Here is a 6052-nt window from a genome sequence, read left to right as displayed (position 1 = left end):
ACCTCTTCTTAAGAAGCCCACTCTTGATCCAGAGGTGTTGGCCAACTATAGACCGATCTCTAACCTTCCCTTTCTCTCTAAGATCCTTGGCAAAGCAGTCGCAAATCAGTTGTGTGACTTTCTACATAACACTAGTTTATTTGAAGACTTTCAGTCGGGATTTATAAAGCATCACAGAGACAGCTCTGGTAAAAATAACTAATGACCTTCTAATTGCATCAGACAAAGGACTCGTCTCTGTTCTTGTCTTGTTAGACCTTAGTGCTGCGTTCAACTCCATTGACCATTACATCCTGTTACAGAGACTAGAACATTTGATTGGTATTAAAGGAACCGCTCCGAACTGGTTTAAATCCTATTTATCAGATCGATCTCAGTTTGTAAACGAAGCCTCGATGAAGACCAACATTAGTCATGGAGTTCCACAAGGTTCTGTGCTTGGACCAATCTTGTTCACCTTATATATGCTTCCTTTAGGCAATATTATCAGAAAACACTCTATAAACTTTCATGCAGATGATACTCAATTATATATATTGATCAAACCAGATGAAACCAACCAGCTCGCTAAACTGCAAGCATGTCTTAAGGACATAAAAACCTGGATGACCTACAACTTCCTGATGTGAAACTGAAGTTATAAAAATAACTGAAGTTATTCTACTCGGCCTAGAACACCTCCGACATGTTACTCCGTACCATGTACTCAGGAACTAAGTTGTACTTGTGAAGGTAGTTCTAATTCCTCATACTTTTTACCTCCTACTTGTGGAGATTGTTCGAGAAAAATCATTACTTTCATGTTGTTAAATTTGGATATGTACACACTACTTCTTGTTTATTTATTATTTCATGCGTTCCTAATCAGTTAAGAGGCTGGTGGTCAGCTGGTCCCCTCCAGCGCTGTGGTGGTCGCTCATCAAGACTGTTCAAAGCAGCACAACGCTTTAGCAGGAGAGGATGATGACAGCACGGTTGGTGTTATCCCCACACGTGAAAGGCCACTAACGTCAATGTGATGGCTTTGAAATAGTGTTAGCAGAAGCTAATATCTAATATATATATGTATATATATATATATATATGTATATATATATATATACATATATATGTATATATATATGTATATATATATATACATATATATATATATATACATATATATATATATATATACATATACATATATATATATATACATATATATACGTATATATATATACATATATATATATATATGTATATATATATATATACGTATATATATATATGTATATATACTGATACAAAACACTTGTAGAGCCAGGAGGAACACACAGAGAACACAACAGTATTCCTATATTTTTGTAGAATAGGTTTATTTATCTGAGCAATTTTATATATGCAATTATTTATATTTTATTTATTAACTATGCTCTTTGTTTTACATGAATACATGACTTGGCACAACTTGATCAACAGAGTCTTTTTATCCAGGCTGATCCGCTCCTCGGGGGGGAATTGGTGATCAGGCTTTCATTCTCTCTGCCAACGAGCTCTCCACTGGCTGCAGGACGAGTGGGAAGAAAACCGAGAGCTGGAAGCAGGTGGAGTTCAATGCAGATCAGATTTTATTTGTCTGGCTTCTTATGAATGGAAGTGTTTGTGTGTTTGTGGTGAGATATTGGAACGAACACAGACAGACACATATGCATGTCAGTGCAATGAATGAACCTTTAAATCTATTGGCCAAGAAGAATTTCAAACAAATCAGCAACGTGGAATTGCTGATATTTGAAGAAGGAGAGCACCAGGATGTGTGTTTGTTTCTCCGTGTGTGTGTGTTGTGTTTGTATCCTCATTATAGACCTTCCACACTACCCTCAGCTCTCAGTTTACTTTCAGGATCCACAATCGTCCTTCGGCAGGACATCGACTGTCTGTGTTGGTTGGGGAATCAAGGCTGACCCATCAGCGCTTCTCCTGCCGTCCATTTCTCCTGCAGAGAGAGAAAGACAGAGGTGACTCTCCACTTACCATCGGATGTGTTTTACACGACAACCTAAAAGGATCTGCATTTTATAGTAACGGGCCCCAGTGTACGCTACTATAACGGGCCCCAGTGTACGCTACTATAACGGGCCCCAGTGTACGCTACTATGACGGGCCCCAGTGTACGCTACTATGACGGGCCCCAGCGTACGCTACTATAACGGGCCCCAGTGTACGCTACTATGACGGGCCCCAGTGTACGCTACTATGACGGGCCCCAGTGTACGCTACTATGACAGGCCCCAGCGTACGCTACTATGACGGGCCCCAGTGTACGCTATTATGACGGGCCCCAGTGTACGCTACTATGACGGGCCCCAGTGTACGCTACTATGACGGGCCCCAGTGTACGCTACTATGACTGGCCCCAGCGTACGCTACTATGACGGGCCCCAGCGTACGCTACTATGACGGGCCCCAGTGTACGCTACTATGACGGGCCCCAGTGTACGCTACTATGACGGGCCCCAGTGTACGCTACTATGACGGGCCCCAGCGTACGCTACTATGACGGGCCCCAGCGTACGCTACTATGACGGGCCCCAGCGTACGCTACTATGACGGGCCCCAGCGTACGCTACTATGACGGGCCCCAGCGTACGCTACTATGACGGGCCCCAGCGTACGCTACTATGACGGGCCCCAGTGTACGCTATTATGACGGGCCCCAGTGTACGCTACTATGACGGGCCCCAGCGTACGCTACTATGACGGGCCCCAGTGTACGCTACTATGACGGGCCCCAGCGTACGCTACTATGACGGGCCCCAGCGTACGCTACTATGACGGGCCCCAGTGTACGCTACTATGACGGGCCCCAGCGTACGCTACTATGACGGGCCCCAGCGTACGCTACTATGACGGGCCCCAGTGTACGCTATTATGACGGGCCCCAGTGTACGCTACTATGACGGGCCCCAGCGTACGCTACTATGACGGGCCCCAGCGTACGCTACTATGACGGGCCCCAGCGTACGCTACTATGACGGGCCCCAGCGTACGCTACTATGACGGGCCCCAGTGTACGCTACTATGACGGGCCCCAGCGTACGCTACTATGACGGGCCCCAGCGTACGCTACTATGACGGGCCCCAGTGTACGCTATTATGACGGGCCCCAGTGTACGCTACTATGACGGGCCCCAGCGTACGCTACTATGACAGGGCCCAGCGTACGCTATTATGACGGGCCCCAGTGTACGCTACTATGACAGGGCCCAGCGTACGCTATTATGACGGGCCCCAGTGTACGCTACTATGACAGGGCCCAGCGTACGCTATTATGACGGGCCCCAGTGTACGCTACTATGACAGGGCCCAGCGTACGCTATTATGACGGGCCCCAGTGTACGCTACTATGACAGGGCCCAGTGTACGCTATTATGACGGGCCCCAGTGTACGCTACTATGACAGGGCCCAGCGTACGCTATTATGACGGGCCCCAGCGTACGCTATTATGACAGGGCCCAGCGTACGCTATTATGACGGGCCCCAGCGTACGCTATTATGACAGGGCCCAGCGTACGCTACTATGACGGGCCCCAGTGTACTCCGCTGCAAACTTGTGACAAAGTTATCAAGTGCACCCCCCGCTTTTTGTCAACATCGCTCTGGTGACACAGCGCCAACCTCGTAAAATGAAACCAGCAACATCTGCAGCAGACTCAGAGGGGCTCATTGATTTGGGCTCTTGAGTCATTTGTACCAAACCCACCTTTTGCCTGGTTACAGGCCGAGGTGCTTGTTTTCCCTGGCTGCACCTCCCCTCTTACTGCAGCCCGGATCTTCAGCACCACATACCTGCAGGCTAGAAAAAGAGCAATATCAGGTCAGGTCAGGTCAGCACTGACCTTCCTGTAGGGAAAAATATATATTTTTACGTTTCAGATTTTGTACATTATAGCTGTTGTCAGAAAAATAGCCCTGATCCCAAAATAACGATGTGTATGAGCTTTTTCAGGCTGAATTTATCGGTCATGAAGTAAAAGCTTTTGTAAATGAAATGCAAAACAAATAGCCGCGGTATAAATCAGCTCCATCTAATAATTAAAAAATGATCTTATTTCATTATGTTCCATCACGATGCATCTCTGCGAAATAATAACTAAGGTTCCCTTGAGAAAGGATCATCTCACTGACTCAACACTATTGTCAATGTATATATATATATATGTATATATATATATATATATTTTGTTTTGCACTTTATGTATTTATAAGCTCAGTGCTTCTTGATCTTATGTGCTCTCAGTATGGGGTTGTAAACAACCACATATTAAATTGTCCACACTGCAAAGAAGTAAAAGCGATGGTAGCTTGGCTGTCCCAAATTTTAAATTGTATTTGTGGTCGTGTGTGATGGCTTGAATCCAATGCTCAGGTCTCATGGAGAGCAATAACAGTGAACCTTGCCCACCCTCGTAGTTTACAGGACTTTATTATGTCCTTTTTACTGTTAACATGGCGGTTAGTAGAAAAGCACACTTAGCCTTCCTTGAAGTGGCTTTTCTGGTTAAACCCCTTCACACCTGAATGAACTGAATTTAAAGCTGCAGGACAATTCAGTTCAATACATGTTTCTAAAATGAATTACTTTATTTTAAGAGTCACATTGTTCAAAAGCTTTCTGTTGTGTATTTTTTTAATTCATCCCTTATTTTACTTGAAATGAGAGAACATGTATTTATTATTATATTATGTATTATTTATAATTCATCCAGTTCAATTTGAAATCTGAAAATACATATTGTTGAGATATTATTCAATTGAACTTTCTTGCGTTTGAATCAGTCACTCCACCTTACAAAGCGTTTAGTAAGTGTTGTGTGTGACCTCATCTAAAGTGAGGACTATCTATGCCTTATAAAGCGTTTATAAATGAAATTTTATATAAATATATATATAAAATCTAACATGTTATCATATAACAGCTAGTTAGTTTGTTCGTTTTGGAACTAAAAACTCCAAAACATGTTTAAAGTTGCATTGAAATACTGAGTTTTCTCAACTTTTATGTTTGCATTCACAAACACCAGCGGAGAGCAACAACAGCTTCACTGTATTTAAAATTGAAATTGTCTGAGCCTAAAGGCCTTCTGCAGCTTCTCTCATTGGTCGGTAACCCTGAGGCCTGCAGCTACCAGGAGAAGAGAGCCGCGTATGTACTTCTTGAAGAAAAACGCTGAGTCACTCTGACAGCCAACGAAAGCAAAGCTCTCTTTGCGTCTACTCTGTTTCTGCAAAGCTGGTTTCAATATCTCACAATGCAAAAGAACCCCCGAATTTAAAACAAAATAAAATGACTTTTTGGTTTTAAGGCTTGATCCGGGATAATAACTGTTGTGGCTCAGAGGCAGCCGGATACAACTCAACCGTGCAGTGAATTTTAACACGATTGATTCAAACATGCAACTTAGGATAAAACTTTCTATTTGAAAGAAGTAAGGACTCACCATTGATGATCAGTCACACCATTCCTCTCAGGGTGGTAGGCCTGTGGCAGAATCAAAGTGCTTCCTCAGTGCTGTATCAGGAGCAGAGCTCTTTGTGTCCGTCTGTGTTAGCGCTCAGCTGTCCTCTGCAACTGGATCTCTTCCTCAATAACAAGCTGAGCCCTCCTCTTACAGACCTGACACCCCCCTTGTGCTCTGAGGCGAAGAATTATCCTGCATAGAAGGAATTCACCAGGAGCCGTCCTCTCTGTTCCTATCTATTGGAATTTCTGCTATTCCTACACTCGAAAGTGAATATTTGTTGACTTATTCGTATCTAATTTCAGCCTTCCCTTGTGAGATTTATTACATAACAAAGTCTAATACAGGCAAGGTGGCTTTCATGTGCTCCATTATAAAAAGGGCCAACATGTTTGTCTTGAGAAGCACAATACATGTAATTCTTATCAGAGATTACTGAGTGAACATGTTCTGTTCCAAACAGGGCTTCATCCATAGTACAGCTACAGCATCTATACAGGGACTGGTTGTTTTAGCATTTTAAATCCAGTTAAGTAAATGTGTTGTA

General features: G+C 43.6%; 1 long non-coding RNA gene across 1 annotated transcript; it reads right to left on the bottom strand.

Annotated features, from left to right (window-relative positions):
- Positions 1 to 1339: 1339 nt before the first annotated feature.
- Positions 1340 to 5682, bottom strand: LOC142937912 (uncharacterized). The gene is made up of 3 exons (XR_012949465.1): positions 5485 to 5682; positions 3747 to 3839; positions 1340 to 1978 (listed from the first exon to the last, which is right to left on the bottom strand). It is a non-coding gene; the product is annotated as an uncharacterized LOC142937912 (long non-coding RNA).
- Between the last annotated feature and the right edge of the window lie 370 nt (positions 5683 to 6052).

The sequence above is a fragment of the Anarhichas minor genome, unplaced genomic scaffold, assembly GCF_050575085.1.
Source record: "Anarhichas minor isolate MPS153535 unplaced genomic scaffold, ASM5057508v1 ptg000078l, whole genome shotgun sequence".
NCBI classification, from domain to species: domain Eukaryota; kingdom Metazoa; phylum Chordata; class Actinopteri; order Perciformes; family Anarhichadidae; genus Anarhichas; species Anarhichas minor.
The sequence above is the reverse complement of the archived record's forward strand: the minus strand, read 5'-3'. Positions and strand labels throughout refer to the sequence as shown.